This window comes from Loxodonta africana, chromosome 5 (genome assembly GCF_030014295.1).
Source record: "Loxodonta africana isolate mLoxAfr1 chromosome 5, mLoxAfr1.hap2, whole genome shotgun sequence".
Classification (NCBI taxonomy): domain Eukaryota; kingdom Metazoa; phylum Chordata; class Mammalia; order Proboscidea; family Elephantidae; genus Loxodonta; species Loxodonta africana.
The window spans coordinates 89430822-89452254 of NC_087346.1; positions in this window are offsets into that span (position 1 = coordinate 89430822).

A 21433-nucleotide genomic window follows, 5' to 3' on the forward strand; every position below is an offset into this window, starting at 1 on the left:
TTTATTTAAATGATTGTATTAATTATCATTATTTTAAGACACCCATCTGTTTTTGGGTTCCAAGTGTTATTGCACAAATTTGTGGCACGGAGCTCTTTATCATAGCCTCGTCTCAACTTCCAATCTGCTGAGCAGCAAGCAGCTCGGGCATTAACATTTAGAATACCCTCGCTGACACAATGGCCCAGCAGTTTGCAATACAAATGTAATCAAATCTATTAACGCCTTTATAGATCAAGTTTATTTCTTCTTTATGGAAAGCAGTTCAGGAGAAATGGTATATAGAAACAAAGGGTTTGATATCTAGTGGATATAGATGAGGGAGTTTTCCCCACCCGATTGCCTCACAAATCAAGGAGAACATTTTTTTTTGTTTAGCAATAAACTCTAGAGCTGAAACTTGGGTCGCATGTAATTTTCTTTAGGGGGAGATAAGGGCAGGTAGGGAAATTAGATGTTTGGGAAGGAATATGTAAAAAAAGAAGGCATTTTTTTCCTACTCTAATTTCCTGCCGGAATTTCATGAGACTGTCTGTACTAGCAATTGCTAATGAGGTCGACTGTCTTGTCTCAGATAATTCCCAAATTAGATTTTTTCACCCTGCTATTGTGGACGGTTTCTTATTTGCACTTCCACGTGTGGAAACTATTTTGCACATTATGAGTGTGTGCTAGAGCCAAGTTTGTGCTGAAATTTACATAAACAGAGAGTGGGAAAAGTAAGTATTAAGGCGGAAGAAGGGAAGACGAATAATGGAACACAATTCAGAACATTAAAATTCCGCGTATAATTTTGTTGGATTTCCATGTCATAGCAACATGTATCCACTAGAGGTCAGTAGAAGGCAAGCGAATGAGAAAGGTTTTCAGCAGGCAGCTTCCCCCACACCCAGGTGGTTTCGCAGATTTAACACACATTTTCGAAGTCTTTCTTTTAAAGAGGACTAAAAAATGGTATTCAAGGTTTCATGGGAGAAGGGAAGCAAAATAAAGAACTTTATCTCCAAAAAAATAAAACTGTGAAATAAAATGTTTGAAGAGGTTTCATAGTAGAAAACCTCTCTTTCGCTATTGATATCTAAGGGTGAACAGTGATATTTACCTTCACTTTGGGGTAAAAAGTGGTCTTTTGGGTGTGGGTTTTAACGGATGTAATAAAGCCTCTTGCACAGTGTCTTAGTTATCTCGTGCTGCTATAACAGAAATACCACAAGTGGATGGCTTTAACAAAGAGTTTATTTCCTCATAGCAAAATAGGCTGAAAAGTCCAAATTCAGGGCCTCAGCTCCAGGGGAAGGCTTGCTCTCTCTGTCGGCCTTCTCATCAATCTTCCCCCGGACTAGGAGCTTCTCCATGCAGGGACCCCAGGTCCAAAGGACGTGCTCTGCTCCTGGTGTTGCTTTCTTGATGGCATTAGGTCCCCATGTTTCTCTGCTCTCTTCTTTCTTTTGTATCTCAAGAGGTTGACTCAAGACACAATCCAATCTTGTAGACTGAGTCCTACCTCATTAACAGAACTGCCGCCCATCCTCCCTCATTATTATCAAAGAGACAGGATTTACTACATATAGGAAAATCATACAATATTGAGAATCATGGCCCAGTCCAATTGATACATTTTTGGGGGGACATAATTCGATCCATGACACATACCTCCGCTATCTTCCTGCAGTGTTGATGGGTGACTCCCTCTTCTGGTCCAACGGCACATCTTGCTTTACTTACCTGGTTGAAATTTATCTCATTATTTGTAAATATTCATGCACACACCTTTCTCTTGTACTAGTTTTCAAGCTTTTGGCTGACAGGAATCTGATGGCAGGTAATTTTAAATCTTCAGTATTTGGACATTGCTTGACTAAAACATTGTAGGCAGTCAAAAAGTTTGTAGGAATATAACAATCAATCCATAATGTTTTATTATTTACAAAGTACAATAGTTTGTGTGTGTGTTTTCTCATTCGTTAGAGTATTTAAAGTGGATAAACTTTTCTGTTATAAAATCAATCAAAATGATTATGTCTTAATTTTGTCTGTTCATTTTTAATTTCTGGTCAAATTCAGAACTAAAAAAGGAATATCTTCAGATGTAAATTGCCAGGAGAAAAAAAGATCCCTGTTACTTTAACGTAACCAGTTTGTTCTTTGCATAAAGTCAAGAAGGATTTCAGAGCTTCTCAAATTGATGGGTGTTAATCTGGTAAGCAGTGAATTCTGGCCCTCAATTCTCAAGTTGTCAGACTATTTTACAGTCCTGCTGCATGATGGAAGGCTATTGAATATTACTCAGACATTGACCATTATGTTATTTTCTTCCGGTAAGCATGAAACACTTTTCCTTTAAGATGGGCTTCTGCTGTTTCTTCCTGCATTTGTGTATCTGGGAATCCTATAGAGAAAGCAGGTACCCACTCTGAAAACCTGAGCACTCTCAGCATTGGCAACCATGTCTTTCATGGTAGGTGGCTCAATGTGGTGCCTTTGAACACATGGTCCCAGTGGAAGTCCTATTATCTGCTAAATATTTCTGGAAACGTTTATACAGAACAGCAGGCTCTCCCTCACCCCTATACTGACAGCTAAGCTTTTGAAATGGCAGATACATAGACCCCCTGAGCACCTCCACTTGGCCCCTGCTGTTGACATTTTCAAAGTTAACATATAAAGTGATTTCATTGAAATAATATTTTTGAAGATCTTGCTGCCTAAACTTTGTCAAGGTTCACAAATTAGCTCTAGGATGACATTTGACTTAGGTAGACAGTGTGAGTTTAAGATGAAAATCTGATAGACTATATTCAACTGGGTCTTATGATGGCATCTGGAACAATATTGTTAAGCTTCAGCTGAGGCTGGTTATTAACTGGTATCGTTTCTAGACATGTGGTCAAAATACGTTAGAGCTAGATGCTCCCTCACAGAACTTCTTGAAGAGTAACAGCTCTACTTTAGAGGGAAGCCTCTTAGAGGATATTTGAAATAACTCTAGAGATGGGACAGTTGAACATCTTTGGGGTGACTTTTCCCCTCAACAATTAATTCATTGCCAGTATGATAGTTGAAAATGGTGTAAGCAGTGTCTAATTACATCACAAAGTCACACCGTCTAGAGACCATGGTGGGCAACAAGGGAGCTATTCATTTGATATGCAGGTTGTTATCGTTAGTGGTTATCCAATCGAGTCAACTCATGGTGACCCTGTGTAGAGTAGAACTGCTCAACAGAGTTATCAAGGCTGTGGCCTTTCAGAAGCAGATTGTCAGGCCTGTCTTTTGAGGCACCGCTGAGCAAGTTTTAACCACCAACCTTTCAGCTAGTAATCAAGAGCTTAACTGTTTACACCACCCAGGCTACTCGATGAGCAGGTAGACATAGTCAAATGCAGAGTTGAATGCACCATTATGATTACAGTCAGCCTACCTGCTCTACTTTTTCTTTTCCTCTCTAGTATTAAAAAGAGGTAAAGGTGGGAAAAGAAGTCATGATATGCTCCAAAAGAAAAATGAAAATTTGATTTCAGGGTACAGGTAAGTTGGGAATATTGGCATAATGATTGAGATGGGCTCCTCGACAAAGTCTCATTCTTCAAAGTTTCTCCCAACCTAAATAAATAAATAACCAACAACAACAACAACAAAACAAACCTATTGCGATCAAGTTGCTTCTGGCGCAGGGTAGTGGGCTGCCAAAGCAAAGTCAAAATTCCTTGGTGATAGCAGAAGAGAGGTTGCTTTATTTTTGGTGGTAAGAGTTGGCTTAACCAAAATACAAGGTAGTGCCTCAGTGTCATAGGTAATGCACCTTCCACTCATTTTGACTCAAAAATATTGATAAATATTAGTTCCAAGCCAAGCTAGTTGCCATCGAGTTGATTTTGACACATAACATTCCATTGTGTTTCAGAGTAGAACTGTGTTTTCAATGGCTGATGGAAGCAATTGCCAGGCCTTTCTTCTGAAGTGCTTCTGAGTGCATTCAAACTGCCAACCTTTCAGTTAGGAGCCTAGTGGTTTAACAATCTGTGCCACTCAGGGACTCCTTGCTATGTTCCAGGCACTGAGTAAATACTGGTGAACAAAACAGAGTCTCTGTTCTTTTGTAGTTTACATTCTTATGGGACGAGATAGAAAATGAACAAATAAGTCAAGACATGGTAAGTGCTAATGAAGAATAATTAATCAGGATAAGAGAAATAGAATGTTGGCAAGGGTAATATTTTATAATGAATGGTTGTGCCAGGTATTGATTACTATGGGAACTTCAAAAGCTGCCCAAGCAGCTTCAACATTTCTCATGCTTTCTTCTGGAAAGCAGTCTGTCCTTACAGACATGAAAATTGGAGACTACAGTCTGTGGCCCATTCTGTCAGCTGTCTACTTCTGAAAAATCAGCCATTATAAACCCTTTGGAGCACAATTTTACTCTGAAACACATGGGATCACCATGAGTTGGTGTCAACTCAGTGGCACCTTTTTTTTTTTTTCTAATGACAATAAAACCAACCAATCAGAACAGACACTGTAAACCCCCAATGCTGATGGACCAGCTGAGTATCAGTTGGCCTGTATTCAACTTTGGCTTCCTGGTTATAAAATGAGAGGGATAACAAGGAGTAATTAATTAAGAAGTAAAATAGAGTGAAGAAAATATATTGGCCTTAAATAATGTGGTACATCTTCCTGGTCTTAGTCACCAGGTAAGCTGAGCTGGCCACCTTTGTGCTTTCATGGCAGTTTTCTTTCCTTACATCATGCTTACTATTTTTAGAGTCTTGAGTGTCTTATAAATAATGTAGTGGTTTGTTCTTAGCATAGACTAACTACTTTTATTTGTAATAGAGTTTTCAATCTCAGGGATCTTTAAAAATTTATTGCATATATGTAGAATTGTATTTAATTTGCATTTAAAAATTAAGATATATCCCTTTTTTATGAGTTTTAAAAAATCGGTATAATTCCATCTGACATTGTATTAATTATTTCTAACAATGCTAGTTAGTTATCAAGAAATTGATATTTATCATTAAAATGTATGTTGTTGTTTTTATAAGGTTCCATCAAGTTGGTTCCGACCCATAGTGATCCTACGTACAACAGAAGAAAACACTGCCTGGTCCTGCCTCATCCTCACAATCGCTGTTATGCTTGAGCCCATTGTTGCAACTACTGCGTCAATCCATCTCATTGAGGGTCTTCCTCTTTTTAGCTGACCCTCTACTTTACCAAGGACGATGTCCTTCTCCAGGGACTGACCCGTCCTGATAATGTGTCAAAAGTATGTGAGGCAAAATCTCCCCATCCATGCTTGTAAGGAGCATTCTGGGTGTATTTCTTTCAAGAAAGATTTGTTCATTCTTTTGGCAGTCCATCCCAAAACCCAGCGCCGTTGAGTCGATTCCGACTCATAGCGACCTTATAGCATATTCGATATTCTTCACAATACTGCAATTCAAAGGTGTCAATTCTTCTTCGGTCTTCCATATTCATTTTCTGGCTTTCCCAAGAATATGATGCGATTGAAAATACCATGGCTTGGGTGCACCTTAGTCTTCAAGGTGATATCTTTGCTTTTCAAAATTTTAAAGAGGTCTTTAGTAGCAGATTTGCCCAGTGCAACGCGTCTTTTTATTTCTTGACTGCTGATTCCATGGGTGTTGATTGTGGATCCAAGTAAAATGAAATCCTTAACAACTTCAATCTTTTCTCCATTTATCATGATGTTGCTTATTGGTCCGGTTGTGAAGATTTTTGTTTTCTTTCTGTTGAGGTGTAATCCATGCCAAAGGCTGTGGTCTTTCACTTTCATTAGTAAGTGCTTCAAGTCCTCTTCACTTTCAGCAAGCAAGGTTGTGTCATCTGCATAAAGCAGGTTGTTAATGAGTCTTCTCTCAATCCCGATGCCCCATTCTTCTTCATATAGCCTAGCTTCTCAGATTATTTGCTCAACATACAGATTGAATAGTTATGGTGAAAGCATACAACCCTGACGCACACCCTTCCTAACTTTCAGCCACCCAGTATCCCCTTGTTCTGTTTGAATGGTGGCTTCTTGATCTATGTACAGTTTCCTCATGAGTACAATTAAAGGTTTTGGAATTCCCATTCTTTGCAAAGTTATCCATAATTTGTTAAATTATGTGTGTAAAGTGTAAAGAACAATTAAACCATTTAACAGGTTACACATTTTACATGCCCTTGTCATGATGGAAATGACCATGTAATTTTTCTCTTCGTCTGAGAAATAGTGTGGTATCATGAAAAGTTCACTTTTTTAGGAGTCCATGGATCCTAGCTTGGTCCTGGCTTCACTCTGGATCATGCCACTTCTTGCCTCTGGTTCATTGTTTCCTCATGTGTAATATGAAGGATTAAACTAGATGATTTTCTCAGATCTCTTTTAGCTGTACTAAAAAAATTTGAGGGCTTTGTCTCATAGTATTTAAATTTTTCTATAATGGGAAGTAATGGTAAACCAAAACACTCAAATTATTTTTATTGTCAATAAAAGGCATGCTGACTAGTTTCATACTCATTCATGAATAGTTTGAAGATTATTGTGAACATGTCTTGATTTTGTCTGCTCAGCATCGTGCCCGTGGCTTTGAAAAGGCTGTAAATGACACTGTCCTGATTCTCTGCCACAGTGATGTGGACATGACCCAGGCTAGTCCCCTCCCCCGGCCAGTGATTGGTTCAGGGTTAAACACATGATGAACTTTCTTTTGCCAACCTGGGAAAATGTAAGCTTAGCTCTTCTTGTGGCTATTGCTGTAGAAATGGACTGCAGGCTCAGAGTGTAAAGACAAGGCATTGGCATTTATAAGGACAGCATGGCAGGAATAAAGAAAAGCGGGGTGAGGACCACTACTCCCAAATTCTTTGCACATCGCAATGACCTGTTTTATGAGTGAGCATAACCCAAGAAACCTCCAAGATTTGCTTTGTCACCAGTAGATTAGGAGAACCTTTTGGCAGGGAGGAAAGTTACACTTTATTGTCATAAATTAGCAAGTCTCAAAAAGGCTATTTGAAAGGGATAAAAAAAAATTTGGAAGAAGTTGCAGTATTTATCCTTAAAAACATTGGGGATCTATAGCAGATTTACAGTATTTTACCAGGGAAGTAAAAATTTGGGATTTTTACTTTGTTAGTTGAGATTCATCACCTTTAGAATATGTGACGTGAAATTCATTTGATCAGAGAGGGGCTGATTCCCATGTCACCATCTTCCTTACCACATGGGAGAGGTCTGGAGGAAGTTAGAGACAATGAAGCTAGCAGAGACAAGCTGAGAAGAGCAAGGACGAATGGAAAGAGACCCCGAGAGTGTCATTTGAAATACCTGACCATCCAGGGATTATTCTCTGAAGCCCTAGAGTTGCCACTTAGCCACTTATATGAACCAGTTCCTGTCTTTACTTAAGCTATTTGCGGTGCTGTTTCTGCTGCTTCTGGGAAAACAAAAAAAAAGTAGAAAATGACTTGTTGTTCCTTAGAAACCCAAAGGTTGTATCTCTCTACAGATTTGCCTTAGTCACCTGTAGTTCTGATGGCTTGGTTTAGCAGCAAAGTTGACCATTTTTTCCTAAAATGGGGTGAGTTACTTCTCTTATTTAAATCACCCAGATGGATATTGTTGCATGTATGTCTTTTTTTTTTTTTTGGTGCGAATTAAAATTTGTCTTTATTATTATTAGTACAGGTAAGTTCAAGCCAAATCAGTGTAGTTTTGTATTATTATTTATTTATTTTTTTTACTGTACTTTAGTGGGCATCTAGGTTGTTTCCATCTTTTTGCTGTTGCGAACAATGCTGCAATGAACACGGGTGTGCATATGTCTACTCCTATGACAACTCTTATTTCTCTAGGATATATTCCTAGGAGTGGGACTGCTGGATCATATGGTATTTCTATTTCTAGCTTTCTAAGGAAGAACCATCCAAAATGGTTGTATCATTTTGCATTCCCACCAGCAGTGCATAAGAGTTCTGATCTCCCTGTAGCCTCTCCAACACTAGTTATTTCCTGTTTTTTTGAATCATGGCCAGTAATGCTGGGGTGAGATGGTATCTCACTGTGGTTTTAATTTCCATTTCTCTAATGGCTAGTGATCCCCAGCATTTCCTCATGCATCTGTTGGCCTCTTGAATGCCTTCTTCTACATTATAGTTTGGTGAGCAGCATCTGGGGTCTTAAAAGCTGTGAGTGACCATCTAAGATAGTCCACTGGTCTCATCCCTTTGGAAGCAAGGGAGAATGAAGAAAATTAAATATACAAGGGAAAGATTAGTCCAAAGGACTAATGAACCACATCTACCACAGCTTCCACCAGACTGTGTCCAGTACAGCTAGATGGTGCCAGCTACCACCACTGCCTGCTCTAACATGGAACACAATAGAGGGTCTCAGACAGAGCTGGAGAAAAATATAGAACAAAATTCTAACTCACAAAAAAAGGACCAGACTTACTGGCCTGACAGAGACTGGAGAAACCCTGAGAGTATGGCCCCAGACACCCTGTTATCTCAGTAATGAACTCTCCCCTGAGTCATCAAATTCAAAATTCTGATAAATGATTGATATTGCTGCCTTGTGGAGAGATTCTCATTTCGTAGAGAATAGACCCACCTCAGAGGCACAATTTCTCTGAAGCCCTGATATCACTATGAAGCATGTGAAGTAAAACTTCAGCTCGTCTCATCTTTTTCATTCCTACCCCCTTAAGCATTGTCCACCAATATTGTCACAAATTAGCAATAAGTTCTCTCATCGGAATTCAAGATGCTCACATTTTGTCCTTAGCCTCCTATTCTAAACACATATCTTTTTGCTTTTCTTCTGTCCAGTCTACTCACTATCCTCCTTTAAGTATACATTTTTTGAATTGTTTAAATTAACGCAGTAATGTGGTTAAGCAGTATTATATGTTGGTAGCAGTATGTAATAGTAAACTCAGATGGTATGGCTCCCCCTCTTATGTCCTGAAGTTCTGGTTTCTCAACCTCAGTATCACTGGTGTTTTGGTTTGGATACTTCTTTGTTGTGGGAGACTGTCCCATCCACTGTAAGATGTTTAGCAGCTTCCCTGGCCTCCAGATACCAGTAGCACCTTCCTAGTCATGACAATAAAAATGCCTCCAGACATTGGCAAATGTCTTCTGAGAGACAAAATCTCCCCTGGTTGAGAACCACTACTGTAGCTCAACTGAGGGAATAGAACATCCCACTCCTTTGAGATTTCTGCAGATCATCTCAGGGGCTAGAGCAAGGCTGTGACTGTCCTTCTTACCTCTGAATTCCCAGTCTAGAACAGCACTGGATACATAAACCAAAAACAAACAAATGAACAAAGCGAAACAAACCCATAGCCATAGAGTCAATTCTGACTTATAGCAAACCTATAGGACAGAGTAGAACTGCCCCGTAGGGTTTCCAAGGAGTGCCTGGTGGATTTGAACCACTGACCTTTTTGGCTAGCAGCCAAGCTCTTACCTGCTGTACCACCAGGGCTCCACTGGATAGATAATAGGCATTAAGTACCTGTTGAGAGACCAAGAGACTCCTTTATTTGGTCAATAAATTTTTAATAAAAATATATATTTTTTGAGCATCACCCTTGTCTCTGAAATAGATTCTGAAAGGACTTCTCTCTCTATCTCTCTTCACATTCACATTCTCGTCCACATCCACAGAGAGAGGGAGCCCTTCATATCCACATGCACATGTGCACCTAATACATGTATATTCATATATGCATGCATTTTAGATATGTTTGGCATGTAATAAATACATCTATTGTGAATAGATATTATATATACCCACATACATATACACGTTTGTATGCACATATATACATATACATATATATGTATGTGTTTTATGTATTGATATGCCTCTATCTATATATAGATAGAGACTTATCAATTTATCTACAGAGAGAGAAGTCCTCCAGGATCCATTTTGGAGATAAAGATGATGGAAAAAAACAGATCGCTATGTACATGTACATGTATGTATGTACATGCATACACACATACATATATACATGCACATATACCCATATATGTATACACATTCTCTATTAATTTAACACCAATTAGTTTTTCTTCTATCATTCCATCCGAACTGTATTTGACAAGGTCATCAAAAACCTTCATGTTGCTAAATGCTATAATCAATGCATCTTTCGAGACTTAAGTGATTGATTACTTCCTTCTTCTTGAATTCCTTTCTTCACTTGGCTTCCAGTGCCACAATCTCCTGTTTTTTTCCTTGATTGCTCTCTTCTTTAAAAACATTTTTATTGAAATGGAATTTATATACCATAAATTCACCCATTTAAAGTGTACACTTTAATGATTTTTAGAATACTCACAGGTACATGCAACCAGCACCACAGTCATTTTATAGTATTTATATCACCTCAAAAAGAAGCCATGTACCTTTTAGTTATCCTACCCTTCCCTCCACACTTCCTAGCCCTAAGTAACCAGTAATTACTTTCTATCTCTATAGACTTCCCTATTCTAGACATTTTGGTGGCACAGTGGTTAAGGGCTATCCCTGCTGAACCAAAGGTCAGCAGTTCGAATCCACCAGCAGCTCTTTGGAAACCCTATGGGACAGTTCTACTGTGTTCTTTAGGGTTGCTATGAGTCAGAAGTGACTTGATGGCAACGGGTTTGGTTTTAGACATTTCACATGAATGAACTCATATAATGTGGTCTTTTATGACTGGCTTCTTTCACTTAACATAATATTTTCAAGGTTCATCCATGTTGTGGCACGTATTAGTATTTCACTCCTTTTAAGGGCTGAAGAATATTCAATTGTATGTGTATACTTCATTTTGTTTATTCATTTTCCATTGATGAACTTTTGGGTTGTTTCCATCTTTTAACTATTATGAACAATGCTGCTATAAGCATTAGTGTACTAATTTTTGTGTGGGTATGCGTTTTCATTTCTCTTGAGTATATACCTAGGAGCGTTTAATCATTTTAAGAACCACCTGGCTGTTTTCCAAAGGGACTATGCCATTTTACATTCCCACCAGCAGTGTATGAGAATTCCAATTGCTCCATATTCTTGGAAACACTTGTTATTGCCTGATTTTTTAATTCTAGCCATCCTAACCTGTTGCCATTGGCTCACAGTGACTCTATAGGACACAGTAGAACTGCCCTATAGGGTTTCCAAGGCTGTAATCTATAGGAGCAGGCGCCACATTTTCTGGTGGGTTTAAACTGCTGACCTTTCGGTTAGCAGTAGAGCGCTTAACCACTGTACCACCAGGGCTCCATCTAGCCATCCTAGTGGGTGAAAAGTGGTATCTTATTGAGGTTTTGACTCACATGTCCCTGATAGTTAATGATGTCAAGCATCTTTTCACGTGTTTATTGGCTACTTGTATATTTTCTTTGAAGAAATGTTTACTCAGATCCTTTGTTCATTTTTAAATTGGGTTGTCTTTTTATTATTAAGTTGTAACAGTACTTTATACATTCTGGATATAAGTCCCTTATTAGATAAATGATTTGCAAATACTTCTGTGGGTTGTCCTGTCTTTTCACTTTCTGGAAAGCATCATTTACAGCATAAAAATTTTTAATTTTGATGAAATCCAAATTATCTGTTTTTTCTTTTGTTCCTTGTTTTTTTGTGTCATATCTAAGAACCTTTTCCAAATCTAAGGTTATGAAGATTTACTTCTATGTTTTCTTCTAACATTTTCATAGTTTTAGCTCTTACATGTAGGTCTTTGATCCATTTTAAGTTAATTTTTGTATATGGTGTGAGGCAAGGGTCCACATTCATTCTTTTCTATGTGGCTATCCATTTGCTCCAGCATCAGTTGTTGAAAAGACTCTTCTTTCCCCATTGACTGGTCTTGGCTTCCCTCTCGAAAATCAGTTGACCGTAAACACAAGGTTTTATTTCTCCCTAACCTTTTAATATTTGAGTTATGCGAGGATCAGCCCTTGAATTTTTCCATCCTTTGCCTACTCTCACTCATCTAGTTTCATAACTTTAAACACCATCTGTATGCTGACTACTCCCAAATTTTTATTTCCAATCTGAACCTTTCCCCTGAACTTCTAGACTCACATATCCAACTACTGCCTTAACATCTCCCCTGGAGTTTTTAGTAAGCATCTCAAAATTAGCGTGCATGCAATTGAACCATCTTTTTCCTAAAACCTGTTCTACCCACATTCTTCCCCATCTCAGTAAATAGCAACACACCCTCCATTTGCTCATGCCAGACCTTCTGGCATTATCCTTGACTCTTTTCCTGCCAACTTTACTAAACTCTAACTGCCTCCCACTACTTCCACTGTTACCCCTCTTGTTCAAGGAAGTGTCATCTCTTGCGAGAATTATTGTATTAACTTCATAACCAGTTTTCCTATTTTCACTTTTAATCCCTATAGCCTCTGCTCAACACACAACCCAGAGTGTTCCTTTTAAAGTGGAAGATGGATCATGTTATTCCTCTGATCAAAATCCTCCAGCGGTTTCCTTTCTCACCCAGAATAACTGCCAAAGTATTTGAAGTGTCCAGTGAGGTCCCTCTTGATCTGTCTGTCAGTTATTTCTCTGACCTCACCTCCCATTACTTCTCCCTTGTGGCATCATTGCTGGGTTTTGAACACGCCAGGTACATTCTCACCTCAGGCTATTGGTATCACTGCTCTTTCTGCCTCTTACTCCATACTCAGAAGCTCACGCAGACTGCTCCTCGCTTCCTTTAACATAGGGTCAGCAAACCTTTCTGTAAAAGGTCAGATAGTAAATATTTTGGAGTTTGCAATGCTAAGGTCTCTGTCATAACTGCTCAACTTTGCCTTTGTAGGGCAAAAGCAGCTGAAGACAGTACTGAAATAAATGAGCATGGCTGTGTTACAGTAAAACTTTATTTATTGACACAAAAATTAGAATTTCAAAAAATTTTCATGTGTCATAAGATATTCTTCTTTTGATTTTTTTTATTCTTTTAAAATGTGAAAAACAGTTTATGAACAATATGGAAACAAGCCGTGGGCTGGATTTGGCCTGTGGGCCATAATTTGCTGAGCCATACTTTAAATCTTTGATTAAATGTCTACCCTCAGTGAATCCTTCATTAATCATGCTACTTGACATCACACCCCTCATTTCCTAGCCCCTTCCCTGCTTTATTTTTCTTCATTACCTGCATCATCTTCTAATACACCATATAATTTACCTATTTATTGTCTGCTCCCTCCTAGTAGAATGTGAGCTCCATACTGTTTGGGAGTCTATTTTTTTTTTGTTTTTTATTTCTCTTTGTCGTTTTTAGGTGCCGTCAGTATTCCTAGCGCCCAGAAAAATGTCTGGCTCAAAGTGGATGCTCAATAAATATTTGTTGGATGAATATTTATGAATGAATGAATGAATAAATCTAGGGCTTAGATCAATCATGTCTTCCATGATGCTGTCCTCCACTGCCTCAGCTGGAAATGATTATTCCTCTTCTGATTTCTTACTGCACTGCCTTTTTTTTTTTTGTCTTGCACTACTAGTTTTCTCATGAGTGTACAATGCTGCCTTCTCATCTACATTTCTTTGAGTCACCAACTATCTTGGCAGTGAGATGTCGAAATCAGAAGAGGAAATGGGAAAGACCGGGAGACCTGCTGATGGTGTGAACTGATGATGATCTTATGTAATGTGGTGATAGTAGGACTGGAAGAAGAAGGAAGCATAATAAAGAAGATCCACTAGGCCTCAGTGAGGAATTGGGCGTGGTGACGTAAGAAGGAAGAGCCTTTAAAGAAAACTTCTGATTTTGAGCCTTTAAAGAATTAGAGTTCTAGGACCTAGTCTCTTCCACAAGCTACAATGCGAATGCAAGACTGTCTTACTAATGGGATGTGAGTTAAAACAGAGGGTTTAGCTATTGCTTTGAACATGGAATGGGTTTAGAACTTAAGGTCACACAGCTAATAAATAGCAGAGCCAGGCTCTAGAGCCTACTGACCACTGCAGTGTTTTCCTCCTATAATAATTGAGATAAGGCATATGAAAGAGCTTTGGAAATTTTAAGGCTGCATACAAGTATTACTTTGAATGAACATTACTAGAAGTTTGATCATTGCAGTGAAACACCAAACATTAGGAGAAGCCAGTGGCAGAAGAGAAAGGCAACGAAGGAAAATACAGAGATATGAAAGGGGAGGCGAATCCACCAAAGCACAATAAGTAGCCTAAAGAGTGGAAGGTGGAAGAAGAATGGTGCTGTCAAACAGCCTGACCAAACAATTTCCCTGTCATCTCAGTACTGATGGAAAGCTGGGAGGGCATTTACTGCTAGAAATTTGATTCCAGAGTTTCCTCGACACGTTGGGGCTCAGAGAAAAAGGGTAATGACTTGGAGATTCTAGCTAAAATATCTCTTCCATCTGCCACATATGCACACAATACCTTCAGACTGATCAGGTTAGAATAATGGCTATTCCAGAGCTTGCTAAAGCAAGGGCACTCTATTCTTAGAATTGTTTCTAAATGGAAAATAGGAAGCGATCTTTCGTTTGAGCTGTAGAATGTAAGAGCCAAGAGTCCAAGATCCGTCACTCAAAATGCAAACAATATCCTCAGAGAGTATCACAGCGTAAGTAGAAGGTCTGAAAGCAGAAGGCAAGGATTCTGCCCGGCACATCAACACAGGAGGACCATCAGGGAAGCAGTTGGGAATCAATACTGTTGAAATGCAAAATACAATAGGGAGCAAACACTACGTTATTGCAGAGACATTTCTTAAACAATTTGGATTTGCATTCAACTCCTGGTTAAATGTAATGAGGGGCAGAGAGAAGACAAGTGGACAGCACGTAGTGTTAAATATCATGCCTTGGAAGGTATAGGGTGCTTTAGGAATCTGAACAGGGCCAAAATGATGGGAAGAGAACAGAGGACAGACAGAGGGAAGCTAGAGAGTGTCAGACTATAAAGGGCCTTTTAAACCGTGCTAAGATTTTTTTTTTTTTTAAGGAATTAGGAGTTCCTGTGTGGCACAAATGGTTAAGTGCTTGGCTGTTAACCAAAAGATTGGCAGTTTGAACCCACCCAGAGGTGCCTGGAGAGGCAGCCTGGTGATCTGCTTCTGAAAGGTCACAGCCTTGAAAATCTTGTGAAACACAGCTCTATTCTGCACACATGGGGTCGCCTTGAGTCAGAATCTGCTCCATGGCAACTGGTTAAGAAACTAGAATCTTATCCTAAGATAACTGAAAGCCACTGGAATGTTAAGAAGAAATAGCACCGTCAGGTTAGTGTTGGAGAGGAAAGAATAATTATTTAGGGAGATGAAATTAAGAGGTTATTGCAATAATCTCTGCAGGCGAAAAGGATGGTTGACACTTAGCTAGTACTTAATATGTGTCAGACACTGTTCTGAGTACTTTATATATATAAAAACCCATATAACCCTATGATTATGAGAGGGAGGCTGTTACTATCCCCATATTACAGATGAGAAAACTGATATATGGAGGGGGTAAGAAACATGCCTAGTGTCACAGTTAGTGGTGGAACTGAAATTTGAACTTAGGCAGTTTGACTTCTGAGCTTATACTCTTAATTACCATCATTAACTGGCTGAACTAAGTAAGATATTGACAATGGAAAGAAGTAAACAGAGTCAAAAGTAATTAGGAAATTCAAGGCTTGGTGATTTGTTGGATGTAGGGCAGCTGGGTGAATATTTTTGATATGGGGAACGTCAGAGCGGACCGTGGTTTCATGGAGAGAGGGGTAGTGGAGACAAGTAGCTTAGGTTTGGACATACTGAAATTGAAGTGCCATTGGGACATTCAAAGGACAGTTGACAATTGAATAAAAGGCCAAGAGTTCAGGAGAGAGACCTGGGATGGAGCTACCCCAGCCCAGAGTGAGATCCACCACAGGAGTAGGAGAAATCAAACAGGAAGGAGTATGAAGTGAAAATTGGGAAGAGGAGAGGGGACCTGGGACACAATCCTGAATTATCCTAGCATTTAAAGACAGGTAGAGGAAGAGAAATCTGCTAGGAAGCTATGAAAGAGTAGCCAGGAAAAAAAAAAAAAAAAATGAGGAGAGAGTGACAGAAGGTTCAAGAAAAGGGGGGATGGCCCTGGAAGAGAAGACAAGAATTTAACTTCAAGATGGCTGGGGGGTCAGAAGTCAGATAACATGCCTGAGTAGGAATTGAAGAGCAGAGACAGTGAAGTGAGTTCAGACAGAACTTCAAGCAGTTTTGGCAAATAAGAAATTTCTCTGAAAGGTAGTTGGTGTCCAGAACACAGGTGGAGGGTTTCTTTAAATAATATCAAAGGTTTCCATAAGGCAGTGAAGCAAAAATATACCCGGTGGCCATACTGCCTTAAAAACTTTAAATCAATGATTCTTGAGGATAGGAAACCCTGGTGACACAGTGGTTAAGTGCTACGGCTGCTAACCAAAACGTCGGCAGTTAGAATCCACCAGGTGGTCCTTGGAAACTCTATGGTGCTGTTCTACCCTGCCCTATAGGGTTGCTATGAGTTGGAATTGACTCGACGGCAATGGGTTTGGTTTGGGTTTTGGTCCTGAGGGTCAGTTGTTTTCCTCCCTTGCCAGAGGAGCATATCAGAGGTTCTGTCTATTAAAGCTATTAGAGCTAAATTGCTCCAAGAAAAACCAAAAAACCAAACCAGTTGCTGCTGAGTCAATTCCGACTCACGGCTACCCCATGTGTGCCACGGTAGAACTGTGCTCCATAGGGTTTTCTATGATTGATTTTTTAGAAATAGGTAGCCAGGCCTTCCTTCAGAGGCACCTTTGGGTGGACTCAAACTTCCAACTTTTTGGTTAGCAGCCCGATGTGTTAACCATTTGCACTACCCAGGGACTGTCAGTACAACCTTAGAGTTTTTTTTTTTTCTTTTTAATGAAAGTAAGTAAAAAATTTAACACCTTGAAAGGGCATACAATCAAAAGTAAGTCTCTTATTAAACCCAAAAGATGGGTGAATTTTAATAATATTTCTTTTATGTTTTGTGTCTTGGAAACAATGGGTTATTCATGGAAAAAAATAAAATATATTTTTCTCTCTTTCCTTGACGTAGGGAAGCATGAGGCAAACTTTTCAAATAAAATTTTTGTCATACTTCCATTTCCTTCCCTCCCCTCAATTTAACAGATTTTTGATCTCCCAGGAATTTTAAGCTTCCTTTGCTCTCATTCTTCCCTAAGATCTTTCCTGTGGTGCACTAACACGCTTATTCCCTGTTACGACCACCTTTACCCAGTACTTGCTCCGGTGCCTGGAACAGGGCCTGGCACCTAGAAGCATTCAATACATTTGAATGAATGAATGGATGCATACATGAAAAAATGCTCTCAATGTTCCTATATTGTCTTCATATTTTCTCCAGAATTAAAAAAAAAAAAAGGCTCTCTTTAATTCAACTGCTTTCCAGGAGTTAGGAGGAAAGCGACTGATTGAGCGAATTCAAAATACTTCTTGGGAAGCATTTGCATTGCTAAGAAGAATGCTCTATAACCCAAATGAATATCCAATTTATAGGATTTTAGGCAAAGGAACAAGGGAAGACTACAAACAAATAGGCAGGTTTAGTAGTGATACTGGGCAGATGAACATTGCTTAGGCAGGTTAACCTTATCTGGGTGTTAGTCTACTGGGTGTGAGTCACTAAAACAGCCTCTGCCCTTTTGTAGCTTCTTTCTACCCTCTGTTACAAACCAGTAGGCTCTCTATGAGCAGATAATTATTTTCTGGACTACTTTTATGTTCCAGAAAGTAGAGAGTAGGATGAGCCTGATGACAGCCCATTGTACGAATGGGCTATTGTTAAGACAGGAACTGCTTTCTGGAGAGGTGAACTTGGATCTTTATTTGTTGTTGTAGGTGCTGTTGAGTTGCTTTTTTTCAACTCACGGCGACAACATGCGACACAGTAGAACTGCCCCATAGAGTTTTCTGGGCTGTAATTTCTACAGAAGCAGATCGCCAGGACTCTCTCCTGTGGAGCTGCTGGGTGAGTTTGAATCTCTAACCTTTCGATTAGCAGCCAAGCACTTAACTGCTGGGCCACCAGGGTTCCTTTCTTTGCCTATAGAAGAAGTTATTTTTGCTAGAGCAATTCAAGTTCAAAGGCAGAAAGTTGATTACCTTATTGAGTGATGGTTCACACGTTCAAGATCAATTTCTGGATGATCCCAAAAAATTTAACGCCAACCTGTGTCTGAATCGAAATGTGTGTATGTGTGTCTGTCTGTCTGCCTGTGTGGTGGAGTGGGAAAGGGGATGCTGTACATGGTGATGTTTGGAATAGCAGAAAAGAGCAAGAATAACCATGCTTCATCCTCTGTCTCTGGAGAACAAGGGTTAACCAGTCCTTCCTCCCTCCTTTCTCCCTTCTTTGCTTTCCTTCCTTCCTACCTCCTTTTTGTTTTTTCCCTCTCCCTTCCCTCTCCTGGAGCCCTGGTGGCACAGTGGTTAAGATCTCAGCTGCTAACCGAAAGGGTAGACAGTTTGAATCCAACAGCCGCTCCTTGGAAACCCTGTGGAGAAGTTCTGCTCTGTCCTATATGGTCGTGTTGAGTTGAAACCGACTCGAGAGCAATGGGTTTTTGTTTTTTTTTTCCTGCCTGCTTCCCTACCTCTCTCCTCTCCTCACTTTATGTAACTGTGTTTATTGTTCTTGTCATTTGCTGTTGAGTTGATTTTAACTCATGGCTACCCCATGTCTGCAGAGTAGAACTGCTCTATAGGGCTTTCAAGGCTATGATCTTTTGGAAACATGTTGCCAGGCCTGTCTTCTGAGGTGCCCCTGGATGGGTTTGAACCTAGTAGTGGAAGGCCTTTATTCTACAGTTTTGCTGCATTTGGATTAATTTTTCTATGAGACCACACCAGATGGTAAGTCAATAAGAACCCGATTCTGCTTGATTTTCTGTGTGTAATTAACGTATCTCCAGTAGGTGGTGTTTGTTTTTTGTGATCCTAGTGATTTTAAATGATTAATTCATTAATAATAATGAAGCAGGCAGCTTTTCATTGGGGAAGAGATTGAAGTCCTACCTCTCAGTTTTTTTGTGCTTCTATAGTCTTTCTGCTCAGGGCATCAAAGCAAGGGAATCTCTGATGACATTTCTTCTCAGTAGATTTCTTAATGAGAAGAATAAGTCAAGAGGAAGAGACTCTGCAGTACTAAAATAGGACTTAAAATATTGGTAATTAATAAAACAAAAAATAATGCGCATGAGGAACATGCTTCTTAATTCCATCAGATGAATAAGACCAAATGGGCAACTTGTGTCCAAAAGTAGGATGAGAAAGCAGGAAGGGACAGGAACTCGACGAATGGACACAGGAAACCTGGGGTGGAAAGTGGAAGCATGCTGTCACATTGCGGGGTTTGCAACCAATGTCACAAAACACTATGTGCATAAGTTTTTGAATGAGAAATTAACTTGAGCTGTAAAATTTCACCTAAAGCACATGCTAGAAGAAGTAAACCATTTAAAAAAAAATAACTAATTAGTCACAAATTCATATGCATTCCTTTAACTTTCTTCCATGTGTCAGATTGATTTGGGGTTTAGATGGACATTTATTTTTGAAATGTCCCTTCACCGGTTCTGGAGTAACTTTTACCGGGTACCAGTGGCTGTTGAGTCAACTCTAACTCGTGGCAACCCCATGTGTCTGAGAGTAGAACTGTGCTCCACCGGGTTTTCAATGTCTGATTTTCTAGAAGTAGATTGCTAGGGTTTTCTTCCGAGCTGCCTTTGAGTGACTCTGACTGCCAACCTCTCAGTAGCAGCCAACCACGTTAACCATTTGTACCAGCAAGGGACTCCAGAGTCACATTTAGATAAGAATGACGATAATAATGGCTAACATTTATTGAATTCTTCCTAGGTGCTAGGTTCAGCACTAAGTACTTCACAACCACCCTGTAAGACAGAGACAAGTTGAGAAAGGTCAAGTCACTTGCCTGTGGTCATGCAATTGGTAGGCACGTAGTGGAACAGTTTTAGAAGCTCAGAGTCCCACTCTCAGCCATACACTATGCCTTGTCTCTGAGCCTAAGAATACAGACAACTGGGTATTTAGAACAAGTGTTATGTCTATGTCCATCTCATTGACCATATCATGTGTACATTTAAAACAGTTTTGTTAGATTTTGTACACTTGAAAAAAAAATTGGTAAAAAGAGCTGAAACACCTTCTGCATTGAGATTTTTCCTCCAGTATTAGGAAGAAGACACTGGTAAGAACTGATCTGGTATTTTCTTCTTGTTTTCTATTGCAACTCTGTTAAAGAGCAAGATGAGTTTCTGATCTCTTTTTCTTGACTTCCGCTTAAATAGTATCCTCTCACAGCCACATAGAGATTAGTCAGTACAAGGAAAGTCAAAGCTATTTCCTATTTGAAAAAGTTACTAAGGAAAATTATTCCTTCTCCTCTGGAAATCTTTTAAACAAGCTAACTAGACACACACACAGATAACAAATGTTCATTTCAGAAAAGTTAGAATCTTCTGTCTGTAGGTCTTTAGGAGCCCTGGTAGCACAGTGGTTAAGCATTTGGCTGCTAACCAAAAGGTTGGCAGTTCGAATCCGCCATCTGCTCCTAAGGCCAGCATAGATTCATTTACCTTCCTAAATGTGGAAAGCAAAGTGATCATCTTTGTTCTCCTAGAACCCTGGTATTTTTCTTCTATAGAGGTACTACCAATTCTGTGGCTAGTGCATAAAATTACAATGTAAGACTTTAGTTTCTGTCCTGAGACCTTTGAGTAATGGCTTCTGTCCTGAGACCTCAGAGTAATGTTCTGAGGCATGCCTTTGACTTTTGAAAAACAGAATTTAGGTTTGCTGGGTCAGGGCTTCATATTTTAAGAACCATACAAAGCCATGTTCTCTCTATGGTTGATGTTATTGTCTGGGGAATAAATTAAAATCTTCCAGGAAGATGGTTAACTATTTGCAGTGACTGGGCTAATAGGGAGCAGTGCTCTTACTAAAGAACACAATGATACAACTTGCCCAAAATAGTCTCACTTTAAATAATGGAAATAATTCAGTCAGATTCTGTCATCAAATTTCCTTTGTTATTGTTGTAGACAGAATAATGACCCCCCCAAAAAAGGTCAATGTCCTAATTCTTAGAACCTATGAATATATTATCTTACATGACAAAAGGAATTCTGCAGATATGATTTAAATGAAGGATCTTGAAATGGGGAGATTATCCTGAATTATCTAGGTGGGCCCGATGTAATCACAAGGGTCTTTGTAAGTGAAAGAGGAAATCAGGAAAATAAGGCTAGAGTTGGAGAGAGATTTGAAGATGCTGTGCTCTAGGCTTTGAGCATGGAGAGAGGGACTACAGTCAAGGAATTGAGGTGGTTTCTAGA